Genomic DNA, 18,736 nt, shown 5'->3' with positions numbered 1-18,736 from the left:
GTTGAGCCACCTCCAGGTATGAGCTAAACTCTGTCAATTAGCCCTTTCAATGTATCTAATATTAAATAATGAATAGAATTCCTCATTATACACCTATATATTTCTTGCAGGAGTTGCCTCTCTGCCTCAATGGAGCCTCAAGTGTTTACTTCACACCCTTTTTGGGTTCTCTCTTCTTTTTGAAGAGAATACTATGTATACATCCTTGTGAAAAAAATCCATGTTTACCTCTATAAGGATATACACCATCTCTAATATGTAGATGACTGTTGGTGTCAGAATCAAGAGCATTTTGGGTAGACAGACCATGTCATTGTCGTTGTTTTTAACTAAAAGTTTTACGGAATGCCAAGTCAACTAATACAGTGTGAATGTAAGTGTATTAGACATAAAAGGTACATTATGAATATGCCCTACTTATTGATATTCACATGCTGATTGTCATTTTCTTAATATATTCCCTTTAATCTAGAACTTTGTCTAATTTACACCACCCCTGAGGAAGGAGTGTAATTTACTCCGAAACGCATCGGGTGCAAGAGTACCGCATCAAACACTGTATATACACGATTGTACTATTATCTGATTTGCATTCCAAATAATAGATGCCATAATTCTGTTATATTTTTACTGTTTAAATCTAATAAATTATATTTGTACCATGTATACTCTTCTACGGTTTCCTTGTATGTGCCTAAAAACTCCACCAACAGGGGACCTTTCTTTTTGCTGTTCTAATTTTGGATGTGGCACAATTTACAGTTAGCTGCTGATCTATTTTTCTCTTTATATTTAAAGAAAAAAAAACTCCTGCTAATTTATTTTTTGTTATCTGCAAATGGGAAAATTTCCCTTTATTTCCTGCCCAAGAAAAACAACAGGAAGTGTTATCTCCTACTCTGGGAAAGCTCTAAAATTTTGAATTTCCCTTGACTTTCTTTCTCATTGACAATTAATAATTAGAGGGGTAAACCTCCCCAATGGGGACACAGACAGCAATAAAACAGACAGAGGGTCAAAACGCTACTAGTAGATTTCCATATGAACATTCTGATCAAGACATTCGATGACTTGACAATGTATTTTAAATGTTCTTCAAAACTTCTTTTACTTTAAGGCCACATTCACACCTGCGAATGGGCCCGATTTCGATTGCATGTAAGAACCCTAGCGCAAGTTCCTAGCGATTAGCTGTGGAATTATTACCCATTGAAAGCAATGGGAGGCTACTGGATCCCATACATAATTACAGCCACTTGCATGTAATCACTTATGGAACAATCACCTGCTGTCTGCATCCAGGGCAAATCACTCGCAGGGGTTCATGTGTGTAATCAGAATTGGCCCCATTCGCAGAAGTGAATATGGCCTTAACATTTGATTTTGCAACAAATTGACTGATTCCTGATTAAAAACCACATTCACTATTAAAAAATCATTCATTAGAGAAAAAGTTTTAATTCTGTGCTTTCAAATTTTTATTGTCACTGCATTCTAAAATGATTATCAGTTTTATCCCACTAATGATTAGAAAATTGAAAATTCTAGCTAAATCATACTAGTGTATGGGCAGCTTGTGGTCAGTGAACAGACATAATTACAGAAAACTACACACTCGCCATATTTTTTGCTAGTAAAAGTGTGTCAGTTTCTTGAGTTGTATAATTACTGAATTTCTTGTAAACTTGCTGGTAGTACGAATATACAATTTGGAGTCCAGAGTTCAGCAACCTAGAAAATGTAATACGTAGTGTACTATGTACATGTACAGTGGTATATAGTGTACGATTACTTTGGAAACAGTCAGTGGAAAAAAGAAGGAAAAGAAATGGTAGTCAATAGAGAATTATACTGTGTGGGCTGTTACTGTGGTAGTCAGCAAAAAAGTGCATGGTGGTCAGTGTAGGTACCAATGTACACAGGTGATGTGGCTGATTAGTATTGTCTGTATGGATATATAGCTGTTTCCTTTTTTAATGCAACACTAAAAAGAAAGTAATGAACAATGTGAATGAAAACAAAAAAATATTTAAATGTTAACTGAAAAAAAACTGAAATAAAAATCAGCAAAAAAAATGTAAGCTAAAGAGAGAAATGGGAGGAGGGCTGATTAGAGTTAACTAAGATTTAATATAAAAAAAAACCTAACCTAATAAAAAAAAACCTAACAAAACTGACACAGAAACTTATGGAGAAATGTAATTTTACAGCCACTCATGTGACACAGAGAAGATCTTGGCTTTCAAAATGACACAGGGAGCGGCAGTGGGGGAAGAAGAGCAGAGGCATATGGAAAAAAGGTGTATACCCTGTAAAGTTTGGGGGATTGTAGCTCCACAGGACCGAGTGCAAAGCCAGTAAACTTTAAACAAAAAGGTTTTTATTTTCAGCAAGCAAATCAAAATAAGGCTTCCAGCAGCACACAGGCAAGGATACAAAATAAAGTCCGCTTATCTTCAGCACAATGTAAATGTAAAAAGGCACCTACAGTTCGTGGATGGGTCTTTATCCCAAGGTTTTAAGAGTCCTTGGTAATTATTTTAGCAGTCCCCAGCAAACTCATGGCTCTCCAAGACAGGTGTATTCACCAACTCCTCCTCACCATCACTCCTAGCACTATTTCCTGTCTTTAAGAGCTGCTTCCTGAAGGCTCTTAACCCCGTGTGTGCTGCAATCCCTGTAGTCAGGGGTGGAGGCTCTTTCCCACCTGAATATCACTTCAGAGCCTTCGAAATTCCGGGTCCCAAATATCTTTCTATTAACACAGCAAGAACTGCGAGTCAGTCCTCTCCTGATTAATGCTATTCCTGGGAATTCCTCACCCATCCTGGGTGACCCCCTGAATACTATCACACTTCCCCTAAAGGGACCACAACCCAGATATTGGGGATATATAGTACCCGTCCAGGACTCAACCTTGGCGTCCTGTACATATCTCCCCCCACGCCTCAACGTGGAGGGTTTCACCACCATACAATGGACTTGGGAAAGGGCATCGGCATTCTGATGTTGTCTCCTGGGTTTGTGCTCTACCTTGAAATTAAATTCCTGGCGAGAAAGGAACCACCTTGTCACCCTGGCATTGGTGTGCTTGTTTTGTCTCATCCAGGTCAATGGGGCATGGTCGGACACCTCCTACCTAGGGGAAAATATTTTTCTCCGCTGTCGCTAGCTTCCTACTTAGAAAAACTACTGGGTGCCCTTCCCCATTGACCTCTTGAGACAATACTGCTCCTACGGCCTCACTCAAGGCATCTGTCTATACCACAAACTCTTTCACAAAATCAGGAGCCATAAGCACCGGATGCAGGCACAATGCCACCTTAAGCTTCTGAAAGGCTTCTTCAGCATCCGTATTCCATTTGATCATTACTGACTTCCTGCCTTTTGTTAAGTCAGTCAGTGGTGCAGCGATGGTGGCAAAGCTGGGGGCGAACCTTCGGTAGTAGCGAAACTATGCCCAGAAATGCCCTGACCTGCTTTTTGGTTAGTGAACGGAGCCATTTCTATATGGCTTCTACCTTATTCAACTGAGGTTTCACTAGCCCCCTATCCACAATCTACCCTAGGAATTTGGCCTCCTCCATCCCAACCACACATTTCTCAGGATTAATTGTGAACCCTGCTTTCCTCAGCGAGTCTATGACTACCTGAACCCGGGGAAGATGGGACTCCCAATCAGTGCTATACATTACAATATCATCCAGGTAGACCGATGTGTATTGTTGATGGGGGCGTAGCGTTTTGGTCATTGACCTTTGGAACATAGCAGGGGCAGAGTGTAAGCCAAATGGCATCCTCTTATACTGGAAATGGCCTTTGGGAGTGGAAAAAGCAGTTTTCTCTCTGGCTTCTTTGGTGAGGGGAATCTGCCAGTACCCTTTTGTGAGGTCCAATGTGGTGATGCACCGGCCGGGAACCAACCTTTCAATTAACTCGTCTACACGGGGAATCGGATAGGCATCTAATTTGGACATTTCATTAGGTTTCCTAAAGTCATTACAGAAACGCAGGGTGCCGTTGGGTTTCGGTAGCAAAACTATTGGACTTGACCATTCACTCTGCGATTCTTCAATGACGTCAAGTTCAAGCATCCTTCTCACCTCTTCGGACACTGCCTTCCTATGAGCTTCTGGGATGCGATATGGTTTTAACCGGACTGTTACATTGGGTTCTGTTATAATGTCATGTTCAATGACATTGGTGAGACCAGGTAACCCTGAAAACATTGCTCTGTTTCTCTGGAGAAAGAGGGTAGCAGCAACCTGCACCAGGTCAATTCCGGCAGGGTCTCCTGCATTGACACCTACCACAGCGGACACCTGTTCTCGATCTCTCCAGAGTTTTAACAAATTGATGTGATAAATTTGGTATGGTTTCCTTTTACCAGGTTGGTGCACCCTGTAGTTCACCTCACTCACTTTTTCCACCACCTCAAAGGGACCCTGCCATTTGGCTAAAAATTTGCTCTCTACTGTGGGAATCAGAACACCACTTGAAACTGCCTGATGTTAGCGGACCGGTTGTACACCCTCCTCTGGGCATCCTGGGCCTTCTGGAAATGCTCCCTCACTAATGGCATCACTCTAGCCACCCTCTCCTGCATTTGAGTTATATGTTCTACCACCGTTTTGTGTGGTGAGGACTCACTTTCCCAGGTTTCCTTCACTAGATCCAGCAGTCCACGAGGTCTTTGCCCGTATACCAGTTTAAACATAGAGAAACCCGTGGATGCCTGTGGAACCTCTTGGATGGCAAATAACAGGGCAGGGAGCAACATGTCCCAGTCCTTTCCATCCTTCTGGACCACTCTTTTTAACATTGACTTTAGGGTCTTATTAAACCTCTCAATGAGGCCATCTGTCTGAGGGTGATAGGCGGATATCCACAACTGTTTGATCTGAAACAGTTTGCACAAGTCCGCCATCACCTTTGACATGAAAGGGGTGCCCTGGTCCGTTAATATCTCCTTGGGGAACCCAGTTTGTGAAAACATTTGAAACAACTCCCGGGAAATGGCCTTAGAGGAAGTTTTCCTTAAAGGGACTGCTTCAGGATACCTAGTTGTGTAATCCAGGACTACTAATATATATTGGTGTCCCCTGGCTGACTTTACTAAGGGCCCCACCAGATCCATAGCAATCCGTTCAAACGGCACCTCAATTATGGGCAGAGGTACCAGGGGGTTTCTGTAGTGGGACACCGGGGCGGTTAGCTGGCAAGTGGGGCAGGATGCACAGTACCTTTTCACCTCAGCCTTTACCCTTGGCCAGTAAAACCTGTCAGTTATCCTGGCTTCTGTTTTTTCAGCCCCCAGGTGTCCCCCCAGTGCATCATTGTGGGCTAAATCAAGGAGCATCAGCCGATACGACTGGGGAACCAGCAACTGCTCCACAGTTTCCCCTCGGCTTTCAGCTACTCCATAAAGTAAGTCCCCGTTTAATGCAAAGTGAGGAAACCTTTGTTCGGCATCGGGCACTTGTGGGACTCCATTAATAACTGATACCTGCTCCCGAGTATTGACCAAAGTGGGGTCCTGTCGCTGCGAAATACACCCCTGGACACCCCCAAATCTGGGTGCACTAGCCTAGAAGAAGTTTCCCCCTCATCCTCCTCAACCAAGGTCTGCAATGGGGAAGATTCCTCTTCGTCCTCCCCCAACATGACCTGTAGCGGAGAGATTCCCCCCCTCAGATGTCAACTCGGTCTTGAGACCTGAAAGATGAGCATTATCAACTATATTCATATTTTCTGAAATATCATTATCACTGATAGGTATCTCAACATTATGGGTGTATGTTGCGGGTGGTTCTGGACCAGACCCCTCAAGGTTTGGCCCCAAAAGGCCCAGTGTCTCCAGTTCTTCTGGCTGTCCTGGCAGCCCTGCCTGTACCTGGTTCCACAGTTTAATAAACAACAGGCATTCACACCCCACTATGATGTCATGTATCAGATTTCTTACCACCCCGACCTCTTGTGTCGCTTAGGTACAGCCATAGGAAACAGTCGCTGGAACCAGGGCGTACTCCCTGGTGTCCCCATGTTTACACACTACCCGTAGAGTCTTACATACGGGGCCGAGTCTTCCGAGCACCCTGGCATGTACCAGCGTCACAATGCTACCGGAGTCCAGTAGAGCCCTGGCAGGAAGGTGATTCACCCACAATTCACACTCAAACCATCCAGCAGCCAGATCAAGATGAGTGGCTCATGCTCTTTTCACATAGAAGGAACTTCTCTGACCAGTCCTGCAATCCATAGGCTCCTCCTGAAGTGGGCATTGTGCCCAGGTATGCCCCCAGGACCAACATTGCCAGCACTGTATGTCTCCCTTCCTTAGGATAGGAACCAACCTCTGTGGTTCTGTGCAAGATGATGCAGGTTTGCGAGTTCCAACGGCTGGCAGGGCTTCTCTCCTAGGTGCTGTGGCTGGCCTGGTTGCCCTTGGTGTGGGTTCCTGACACTTGGTAGGCCCGAGCAGGTCCTCCACCACGGTTTACCTTTCGACCAACTTTACCAGCTGGTCAGCAGTTGCAGGGTCTCCATGGCTTACCCAGCGCTGTAGGTCATCTGGCAGGGACCACAATTACCAGTCCATCATCACCCATTCCACCATTTGTGGGCCTGTCAACTTCTTTGGTTGCAGCCATTTTTTGACCAGCTGTACCAGTTCATGCATTTGGGACCTGGGTGGTCGGTCAGGTTTATACCTCCAGTGGTGCACCCTTTGAGCCCGGATGGCTGTGGTCACTCCCAGCGCGGGCCAGGATCTCTCCCTCCAGATGCTCATAGTCGCTGATGTGCTCAGCCGGGAGGTCAAAGTAGGCCTTTTGCGGGTCACCGGTAAGAAAAGGGGAGATAATGCCAGCCCATTGGTCACGGGGCCACCCCTCTCTCTCTGCTATCCTCTCAAAGATAGTGAGAAAGGCCTCTACATCATCGCTGGATGTCAGTTTTTGCAAGAAATGGCTGGCCCTCACGGATACTTGGTTGCCAGTGACGACGACCGCTTGCTCCCGTCCCTCAGCCAGGTGCTGCACTGCCTCCTCCAAGGCAGCCACCTGTGCCTGAGTGTACTCCTGCTGGGCAGTAAACTGGACGGCTAGCAACTGTGTGCTTTCCTGTTGTGCAGCTACAGCCTGTGCCAGGGCCTGCTGCTGCTGGTTTGCCTCTGCTGAGGCTAGCTACTGGGTCACGGTGGCTTGCCTCAATGTCTTGATGACCTCCTTCATGTTTTTTTTCTCTGCTGTTTGTTGTGTCTGTGCTGATTTCACCCAAGACATACCATAGGTACACTGTCTCTTTAAATGTCAGTTTTCAGTTTTAAATGGCTTTTGCAGCTGCAAATGCACTTCTGCCCGCATCCAAGACACCAGTTGTAAAGTTTGGGGGATTGTAGCTCCACAGGACCGAGTGCAAAGCTGTTAAACTTTAAACAAAAAGGCTTTTATTTTCAGCAAGCAAATCAAAATAAGGCTTCCAGCAGCACACAAGCAAAAATACAAAATAAAGTCCGCTTATCTTCAGCACAAAGTAAAAGTAAAAAGGCACCTGCAGTTCATTGATGGGTCTTTATCCCAAGGTTTTAACAGTCCTTGTTGATTATTTTAGCAGCCCCCAGCAAACTCTCGGCGCTCCAAGACAGGTGTATTCACCAACTCCTCCTCACCACCACTCCTATCACTACTTCCTGTCTTTAAGAGCTGCTTCCTGGAGACTCTTAACTCCGCGTGTGCTGGAATCCCTGTAGTCAGGGGTGGAGGCACTTTTCCACCCGAATATCACTTCAGAGCCTCTGAAATTCTGGGTCCCAAATATCTCTCTATTAACACAGAGAGAACTGCGAGTCAGTCCTCCCCTGACTAAGGCTATTCCCGGGAATTCCTTACCCATCCTGGGTGACCCCCTGAATACTATCACACTTCCCTTAAAGGGACCACAACCCAAATATTGGTGATATATAGTACCCATCCAGGACCCAACCTTGGCGTCCCGTACAACCCCAAAAATATGTGATTGAAGTATCTTGACAATAAGATACTACAATCAAGTTGTTTTTGAATGGTTGTCCAGTCTAAATTCAAGTTTCAGTTATTTGGTTCTAAACCGTAAATCTAAACCTGTACTTCTAACTGATTGACACATTGAGAGTGTCTTATAGCATGAGTTCCACGAGCGTGAAAGCCACATGCTGTGCTAATGTCAACTTGTATGGCTATCAGCTTGGGCTAGTATAAGGGATCCAGTGAATAGTTACTGTCTCTGTGTCCACAGTGGCAGAAATAGTTGGGCTTAGCCCCCTGGGGTATCAGTAATGCCTCACCCAGCAAATTGAATCCCTGTTACATTTTAAAACCAAGCAATTATGAACTTACATAGAAGCAGGATTGCTTGCAAGTCACTTGAGCTACAGAAAGTCTAATGACTTCTTTATGAGGAATATAAACTAAAACTAATAAAAGGACTATTTTCTCATCTAGTATTCTTTAGGGGCACTTGTGAACCATTCTGCACGTGGTGAAAGTGATGGCTCCCAATTGTTAGGAGATGGGACCGCAATATGGTGTAGAAAAAGTTGCTATGGGTGAGACATACAGAACAGGTAGGCTGCTTTGTTAGCATAAGGATACAGAACACACAATACCCTAAAGCCCTGCCATCCTCATTGTGTTCCTTGTCTAAAAATGTCAAATATAATATCACTCAAACAGCTATTCTATATATGATATACTATATTAGCATTACCTTTTCCCGATGCTCCTCTTCTCTTTAAACAATCTGAAATAATTAGTGGAATTCTTCAGCCAAGTTACAAATTATCAGTATCTGTGCTGCTAGCTGGAAGTCTGGAGAATTGTTCCCTCTTGGAATTACTTTTCACAATGCATTTTCTTAAATGCATTTCTAGAAGTAGTATTACCAAATGGTCAACTAAGTAAGTAATGCCATGGGGCGTGTCCGGATGTGAACCGAGGAGGACATGCTGGTGTAGAGCTCCGCAAATCCTGCCACAACCCATCGCCATCCTTGCCACAGACAACCTTGGTGAGCCACCAAATCTACCCTACCTGTCCCTGGGCATCCCCTCTCTCAGCCCCAGCATGTATTGAGGAGCTTGGCCGGACGGTGGGATCTCCACCTGGCCCAATCCGCCATCATCCTAAGCCCACAGAGCCTCTAACATCCACCCATCTGTCCCTGGGCATCCCCTACCTTAGCTCCAGCCTGCATCGAGGAGCTCGGCTGGCTGATTAGTCCTCCACCCGGCCCGCTCCACTCAGCCGCGTCCTGCCGCCATCTTGAGGCCTACAGAGCCTCCAGCATCCTCCGGCCTAGAGTGCCGTGATCCACGGGACGAACGGCCGCCCGTCCTCACCCAACTGTGGCTGCATCTCTGGAGGGGACAGATCGGCTAAGAACCCATCTGAGGATCCCTGACGGCTGGCTCCACATCCCCACGGGCGCTGCCATCTTGAGGCCTACAGGGCAAACCTCATCCTCCTCACCCAGGTGCAGCAATCTATAGAAAAGCTGTCATCCCATACTCCATCCCCTGTGTCAGCATCCTTGGAGGGGGCAGACTGGGTGTGGGCAGCTGGGGACCAGCAGCCAATCCCATCTGGTCCCAAAGAGAGCACAGTTTTGCACCAGCCTCAGGTGCCTGCCAGGCCTGCAGGGAATCATCTCCTATACCTTTCATAGGCTCTTAAAAGGGACATACCCTCCTCCCTGCAAATTGATCCGACTTCTCCAGATAACCCACTCATGCCCTCAAAGAGCAAATCTGCAACCAAAAAGGCTCCCGCACAGCCCGCTCAGTGTCCTAGTGCCATCCTGGATCAACTCAGATTGTTCTTAGCAGATATGGAACAGGCGGAGAACCTGACGGCCCTTCCCCCTCAGCAGGCGCCACCACAGATGAGCGACACCACTGTTGTTATCCTCGCGGTAATAGAGCAGAGTGGAACCTCCCTACTGGTTTGCATTGACCTGGCAGAGGAATGGAACCTCATCAGGGCAGATCTGGATAAAATCAGGGGCAGACTTTCTGAGACTGAGTCACGGATCTCTACCACGGAGGATCTCACTGCCCGCCATGATGATGCCCTCCATTCCCTGCAGCGCACCGTCCAATCCCCTGTGGCTAAATCTGATGATGTGGAAAATCACCTTTGGAGGAATAATGTCAGGCTCCTGGGTCTCCCGGAGGGGGCGGAGGGGGACTGCCCAGCTGAGTTTGCAGAGGCCTTCTTTAAGTCACTTCTTAACCTGACCAAGGTCCCCCCGACCTACGTGGTGGAAAGGGCCCACAGAGTCCCAACTGGCCGGAGCACCCCTGGGGCCCCACCAAGGCCCTTCCTTGTTAGGTTTCTGAACTTCAGAGACCGTGATAGCATTCTCAGTGAAGCCCGCAAACGTCCCACCCTTCCCTTTGAGCACACTGTGGTACATCTTTATCCTGACTTCTCCGCAGACCTACAAAGACGTTGAAAAACTTCACTGATGTCAGAAGACAGCTCTGGGAACAGGAAATCAAGTACTCCATGCTATACCCAAGTTGCCTGAGAGTTCAACACGGTGGTTCGGTAAAGTTTTTTGAATCCCCTGAAGAGGCAGATAACTGGCTACTATCTCTGCAGTAGTCTTAGTTACTTGCTTACTCCCTAATATACCATCCTGGCTATTGTTACAGTTCCAAGGTTTATCAGTTCATTTTCCACCGCTGATTGTTCAATCCTGTACAGTATGGCAGGTGGAGCGAGGTGGCTTACCCACAGTGGGGACGCACAGGGGGTCCTCTCCTCCCAGTTGCCTGATACTCCTCTTCATCCTTGTTAACACCTAAGGGGACTGGCCAGCTGTCCTCTGAGCATGTCCCCCAACCAGGGGCTGGACTGGCCTTCCACTAGCTGATTCAGGTTGTTCCCTGCATTTTGCCGTGGTTCCCTGCCAAGGCGGGGTGACTATGGTGGCTCACCCCTCTACTTGTGGCAATGCTCTCCCCTGCATTTACTTGTTCCTAGCCAATCGGAGCTACAGCAAGACAATTCAACACACCATCTCAATGAAACTGAGCCCGCACAGGGCATCTATGGACTACCCAGTCCTCCATCGGATGTAATGGGAATCACAAACCCCCTGCCTACGCTTGCTGTTAGAAGCTAGACACCATCAAGTTTCTTCCCTGGAACTCTGAGCCTCTCATAGGCGATTTTTGTTGATACCAAAGTTTAGGGAATTAAACTACAAGCCTGGTTATGTTGGGGTATTGGCTAAGTAGTAGGGAATTTTGTTCTAAGGTTATAACTACTCGATTGTCTGATTACACTGTCATGCTTATCACATGCCACTGCTTGCTGAGGAACATTTTTCTAAGATCAATATTGAAACATGATGATAGTCTTCACTAACTGTCTGAAATTATTACATGATGGCTATATCTGGTGTTAAATTGGTTTCCTGGAACATACGAGGCCTGAATAACAAATTTAAACATTCCCTAATGTTCAAATTCTTAGCGTCCCACAAGCCACACATCCTCTTTCTACAGGAGACTCATCTCATGGGAAGTAGGATATTGGCTCTGCGTAGATCTTGGGTGAGGCAGGCCTTTCATGCCACATACTCGACCTACGCGAGAGGAGTCGCAATCCTAATTAATAAAGCCTTACCATGTAAAGTTGAGAGCGTGATCTCGGACCCCAATGGCAGATACATAATTCTGTTACTTGAACTTCATTTAGCTCTCTGGGCTTTTGTAAATATCTATCTACCCCCTCCTGTAGACCCCACTATACTTTTCTCCATCAGCGAGAAACTAGCTTCTCTTCCCTCCACACATATCATTTTTGCTGGGGACTTTAATTCAATTCTTGATCCTGCCCTAGACTCTTCTAACCCCCAGCGAACTGCCTCCCCCGATCTCACTCAATGGGCGGACACCTTTGCTCTAACTGAGATATGGAGATGGGAACGTTCTGACTCTAGAGTCTTTTCACACCTGTCCACAACCCACAAATCCAGCTCCAGAACTGATTTTGCGTTTGGCAGCGCTCCAGCGCTTTCTAAATTATCTGAGGCCTCGTATCTCCCAGCGGGACTCTCTGATCACTCTCCGCTTGAAATATGCTTCTGGCTGGGTAGACGGAAAGATCCGGGCACCTGGAGGCTAGCTCCCAGATGGATTAACAATGACAGTGTGTCTGAGCTCGTATCCCCACTAATCGAAGATTACTGGTCTCACAATACAGACACAGCTCCTCCTGGGGTGGTGTGGGATGCCTTCAAGGCCACGATCCGAGGCTCTTATATTTCTGCCATCAAAGCCCCCAGAACCGATTGTGCTTCTGAAACCTCAAGGCTAGAAGGTCTGGAGGCTAACGCTTCTGCCTCCTTTGCTGAGCAACCCACACCATCCAATTATCTCCAACTGGCCCAAGCCAGGAGAAATATAGCTCAACACTACACATCTCTTACCCAAACTGATGTCTGTTTGTTGTCTGGTAGAATATTTGAATCAGGGGATAAAAACGGACGCCTGTTGGCCAATCTGGTGGCGGATCCACAATTTAAAACTATAGTCCCCGAATTATTATCAGAGACCGGGATTAGTATTACTGATCCTGACGCAATTCTTCACAAATTTTATGTTTTTTATAGGAACCTATATCACCAACCCCACTGCCCTGCTCCTGAGGTTCTTGAATCTGAACTGCAACAATTACATCTCCCCAGCCTCTCATCTATAGAGATCGAGGCCCTAGATGCCCCAATAACAACCCATGAGATAGAGTTGGCCATCACCTCACTACCTCCCTCCAAAACCCCTGGCCCAGATGGTCTCCCGGGTGACTGGTACAAAAGATACACCAAGATTATAGCTCCCAAGCTTCAACTACTCTTCTCCCACTGCTTAGAGGACAACTCCTTACCACCCACTATGTACGGAGCCCATATTATTCTCATCCCCAAACCGGGCAAAGACCCGAAACACTGTGCCTCTTACAGGCCTATTTCTTTATTGAACTATGATCTAAAAATTCTGGCCAAGGTTCTCGCCACTAGATTGGTCAGAGTTCTACCAGACCTGATCGACACTGATCAAACCGGGTTCATGCCAGGAAAATCTACTGTCATCAACCTGAGAAGAGTCCTCACTCATCTGCAGCTCCCAAACTCTCATTCACAAACCAGGGTAATGGTAGCACTAGATATTGAAAAAGCCTTTTATATGGTAACATGGCAATATATGAAATTAGTCCTGCAGACCTTTGGTTTTGGTCCCTCTTTTTGCAAATGGATAGATATAATGTATAAATCACCAACAGCACAGATCAAACTAGGGGGCCTGCTGTCTGACCCCTTCCCATTGGAGAGAGGAACTAGGCAGGGGTGTCCCCTCTCTCCATTTTTGTTTGCCCTGGTCATGGAACCCCTTGCCACGGCCCTCAGAAACTCAAGTTCTGTGAGGGGTATTAAAGTAGGCACCATCACTGAAAAACTCATTCTATACGCGGATGACCTCATGCTGTTTCTTAATGACGCTCCCTCCGTTGCAGCTCTGAGTATTATCTCTGAATTCTCCGAACTGTCTGGGCTCAGAGTCAATTGGGAAAAATCCCAAGCACTACCTATTGACTCTCAGGCAAAACTTCATGCAGACCTCTCTGTCTCACTAGCCTGGACCTCCTCTATCCGTTACTTGGGAATTACCATTACCCCTAGAATCTCTGACTTTGCTAAGTTAAACCTCTATCCCTTACTAACCCAACTCAAACTGAAACTTCAGGCTTGGAATAACCTGCCATTATCCCTCATTGGCAGGATAAACTTACTTAAAATGAAATTCCTCACAGTTTTTCTATATGCTCTAAGGCACTCCCCAATTTGGATCCCCAAAGCCTTCTTCCAAAAATTTGACTCCATTATAACCCCTTTTCCGTTGAAATCTCACCCCCCCAGAATCAACAAATCTATACTCAAAAGGCCCTGGACAGAGGGTGACTTAGCCTGTCCAGATCTTCGGAAATATTTCTGTGCTGCACTACTGTCACACGCCCATAACTGGCTAACCTCAGATAAAACCAATACTGCTGTAGTCCTTGAGGCCGCCCACCTCAGTTCCTACGAGGCGCCGAGTAATGCTTTATACAGGGGAGTCAGAGCCCCCTATCCTCTCACATCCTCCATGAAAGCGGTGATCAGGGCGTGGCAATTGTTGATCTGTAAACCACAAAGGGACCCTCACACTAGATCTCCAGACACCCCCCTGTGGCTCAACCCGCATTTACCAGAGTTTCTGACTATCCCAGACCCAGGGTTCTGGGCTACTAGAGGTATCAAAAACCTGGAGCATATCTGTATCAATGGCTCCCTTCTGACCTTTGAATTCTTCAAGGAGAAATTTGGGCTCACCAAGAGACAATTCTTTAGATTTCTTCAAATTCGCCACGCCTTCGTTACCCAATTTGGTTCCACCCCAGTACTCCTCCTCCGGTCCAACCTCGTATCCACATTAAGGGTTATTCCTCTGTTCAAACCCACCTCCACCATTTACAAAGCTTTATTGCCTTCAGTCAACTTTGGTCTGGAGGACTTGCTCTCAAGGTGGCAGGGTGAGATCCCGGATCTGGATTCGGAAGACTGGGAGGACGCCTGGGAATATCCTTTCTTACAGCTTATCTCTGTCAGAGATTGGTTGATACAATTTAAACTGATCCATAGAGTCTATTTGTCACCCCAGAGATTGTCCAAAATGAACCCGAATTCCTCCTCCAACTGTTGGAAGTGCGGTATGGCAAATGCCAACTTCAACCATATGTTGTGGTCCTGTCCTAGAATCCAGCCCTTCTGGGCGGAGGTCACAACCTTCATTGAAACCTTGACAATGATTCATGTTCCCTTGATTGTATCGATCTGTTTGCTTGGTCTGGTGGGCTGCTTGGCCCACCGCCGAGCAACCAGAACACTAATAGGACTTCTTCTATTTTACGCTAGGAAAGCTCTCCTCAGTAAATGGAAACAAATGGAGGTACCTACTTTGAACACATGGAAATCGCTGATCAACTCAGCGGTGCCACTATACAAAGAGGCCTTTCTCGCCAGAGGCTGCCCAGCTAAGTTTGACAAAAATATGGCGTGTATGGTTAGAATCAGACACCATGATCGCAACTCAATAGGCACTGTTCCCATTGATTGTCTACTTCAACTAAAAGTCTTGTAGCAGTGAAGACCTAACTTTGCCATTATCTGTAGGTTTTCCTAAAGGCGTTATCCTCAACCTCAGCAGCACTTCTCGATGTGGTCACCTAAAAACCATTACACACTATCCTCCCCCTGTCCTCTCAATCTTAATGACACGAGTAGTTTCAGTTATAGAAGTTCTATAGATAAGTATAAATGTATAGGATTGTTTTATTTGTTGTTACCTCAGCCGGGGTATGCCCAGAGGCTGTATTATGTAACTTTTTTGTTTTATTTTTTAAACAAACTCAATAAAAATAATTTTCAAAAAAAAAAAAAGTAAGTAATGCCATTCCGAAAATGCATAGTGATAAAATAAGGACAAAAATAACTTAAAACAACTCATAAAATTGTTTAATCATGATGATGGTAGTGTATTGTGATATTAATAGAAGTGCTATGTTCATTAAATAATTACAAAGCCCCAAATTTTTCAGAAAAGAGCATTTTCTTTAGTCGGTAATTGCTGTGCTTCACTAAAGCTGTCCAACAGTTAAATGCACCCTTGAGATTTACTTACAAAACAAACCAATTATTGCAAACTTGGAATGCAGATGAATTTGCATAATTCATTCAGTAAAAATGATAATTCACGCAAACTGTTTTAGTTGATGGTTACAGAAGGGATTTAAAAAAAAAGTGTGTAGTAAATAGATACCATATAGTAGGTCTTCTTGAATATGTTTTTAGTAAAATGTTCTGTTATGCACTTCACATCGACCAAGAAATAGTCAGTATACTTTAAAACTTTCTTTTTTAGTGAGATCTTTGCATTTAGTGTCCTGGTCTCCTGGTCTAATTTTTACCCATATCTATTTTAACACTTAAACTACTCTGGTGCAATAACACCTTATAGGAGTATTAAAGTCACATTGATTACATGTAATAATGAAGAGCATTAATCATAGACTCAAATCACTGTCTTAGTGTTGTTGACATTTTTTTTTCTTACTTTGAAAATAGTGCATTAATCCCTGCTTATGTAATATATATATACATACAGTATCTCACAAAAGCGAGTACACCCCTCACATTTTTGTAAATATTTTTATTATATCTTTTCATGTGACAACACTGAAGAAATGAATGATCCTTTACTACAATGTAAAGTAGTGAGTGTACAGCTTGTATAACAGTGTAAATTTGCTGTTAACTTAACACACAGCCATTAATGTCTAAACTGCTGGCAACAAAAGTGAGTACACCCCTAAATGAAAATGTCCAAATTGGGCCCAGTTAGCCATTTTCCCTCCCCGGTGTCATGTGACTCGTTAGTGTTACAAGGTCTCAGGTGTGAATGGGGAGCCGGTGTGTTAAATATGGTGTTATCGCTCTCACTCTCTCATACTGGTCACTGGAAGTTCAACATGGCACCTCATGGCAAAGAACTCTCTGAGGATCTGAAAAAAAGAATTGCTGCTCAGCATAAAGATGGCCTAGGCTATAAGAAGATTGCTAAGACCATACAGCAGTTTAACAGGACAGGTTCCACTCAGAACAGGCCTCGCCATTGTCGACCAAAGAAGTTGAGTGCACGTGCTCAACGTCATATCCAGAGGGAAATAGACATATGAGTGCTACCAGCATTGCTGCAGAGGTTGAAGGGGTGGGGGGGTCACCCTGTCAGTGCTCAGACCAAGCGCCGCACACTGCATCAAATTGGTCTGTACGGCTGCCATCCTAGAAGGAAGCCTCTTCTAAAGATGATGCACAAGAAAGGCTGCAAACAGTTTGCTGAAGACATGCAGACTAAGGACATGGATTCCTGGAACCATGTCCTGTGTTCTGATGAGACCAAGATGAACTTATTCGGTTCAGATGGTGTCAAGCGTGTGTGGCGGCAACCAGTTGAGGAGTACAAAGACAAATGTGTCTTGCCTACAGTCAAGCATGGTGGTGGGAGTGTCATGGTCTGGGGCTGCATGAGTGCTGCCAGCACTGGGGAGCTACAGTTCATTGAGGGAACCATGAATGCCAACATGTACTGTGGCATACTGAAGCAGAGCAAGATCCCCTCCCTTCGGAGACTGGGCCGCAGGGTAGTATTCCAACATAATGACCCCAAACACACCTCCAAGACCACCACTGCCTTGCTAAAGAAGCTGAGGGTAGAGGTGATGGACTGGCCAAGCATGTCTCCAGACCTAAACCCTATTGAGCATCTGTGGGGCATCCCCAAACAGAAGGTGGAGGAGTGCAAGGTCTCTAACATCCACCAGCTCCGTGATGTCATCATGGAGGAGTGGGAGAGGACTCCAGTGGCAATCTGTGAAGCTCTGGTGAACTCCATGCCCAAGAGGGTTAAGGCAGTGCTGGAAAATAATGGTGGCCACACAAAATATTGACACTTTGGGCCGTACTCACTTTTGTTGCCAGCAGTTTAGACACTAATGACTGTGTGTTGAGTTATTTTGATGGGACAGCAGGAAATTTACACTGTTATACAAGCTGTACACTCACTACTTTACATTGTAGCAAAGTGTCATTTCCTCAGTGTTGTGAAAATTGAAAGATAGAATAAAATATTTACATACTAATATATATATATATATATATATATATATATATATATATATATATATATATATATATATATATATATATATATATATATATATATATATTTATTGAGTGCTATTGACTTTTTTTTCCTTTTTCTTTTTAAACCAAATTTTATAGAAATGCATTTGGCCCTTAATTCATTAAGAAGCGATAACTAAAGATACTACAATACATTTTTTCAAGGGAATCACTTCCTAAAGTAGACTAAAAGCCAGTTACTACCTTCTCATATAAGATTTAACTTACACTATATTGTAAAAAGTATTGGGATGCCTGCCTTGAACTTTAATGACATCCCAGTCTTAGTCCACAGGGTTCAATATTGAGTTGACCCACCCTTTGCAGCTATAACAGCTTCAACTTCTCTGGGAAGGCTGTCCACAAGGTTTAGGAGTGTGTCTATGGGAATGTTTGACCACTCTTCCAGAAGTGCATTTGTGAGGTCAGGCACTGATGCGGATGAGGAGGCCTGGCTCTCAGTCTCTGCTCGAATTCATCCCAAAGGTATTCTATCGGGTTGAGGTCCGAACTCTGTGCAAGCCAGTCAAGTTCCTCCACCCCAGACTCGCTCGTCCATTTTTCTTTTTTTGGACCATGCTTTGTGCACTAGTGCGCAGTCATGTTGTAACAGGAAGGGGCCATCCCAAAACTGTTCCCACAAAGTTGGGAGCATGAAATTGTCCAAAATGTCTTGGTATGCTGGCACCTTAAGAGTTCCCTTCACTGGAACTAAGGGGCCAAGCCCAAACCCTGAAAAAACAACACCACACAATAATCCCTCTCTCTCTTTTCATCCAAGAATAAATTGTGGCCACATGTTATATGCATTATTTTAGTGTCCAAATGCATAACTATATTGTTCATTACTGAACCTCATCTGCCACATAGCCAGCCACCCCTATTTTATCTAGGTGTTCCGGTAAGATAACAG

This window comes from Aquarana catesbeiana, linkage group LG01 (assembly GCF_042186555.1).
Source record: "Aquarana catesbeiana isolate 2022-GZ linkage group LG01, ASM4218655v1, whole genome shotgun sequence".
Classification (NCBI taxonomy): domain Eukaryota; kingdom Metazoa; phylum Chordata; class Amphibia; order Anura; family Ranidae; genus Aquarana; species Aquarana catesbeiana.
Note: the sequence above shows the minus strand (reverse complement) of the source record.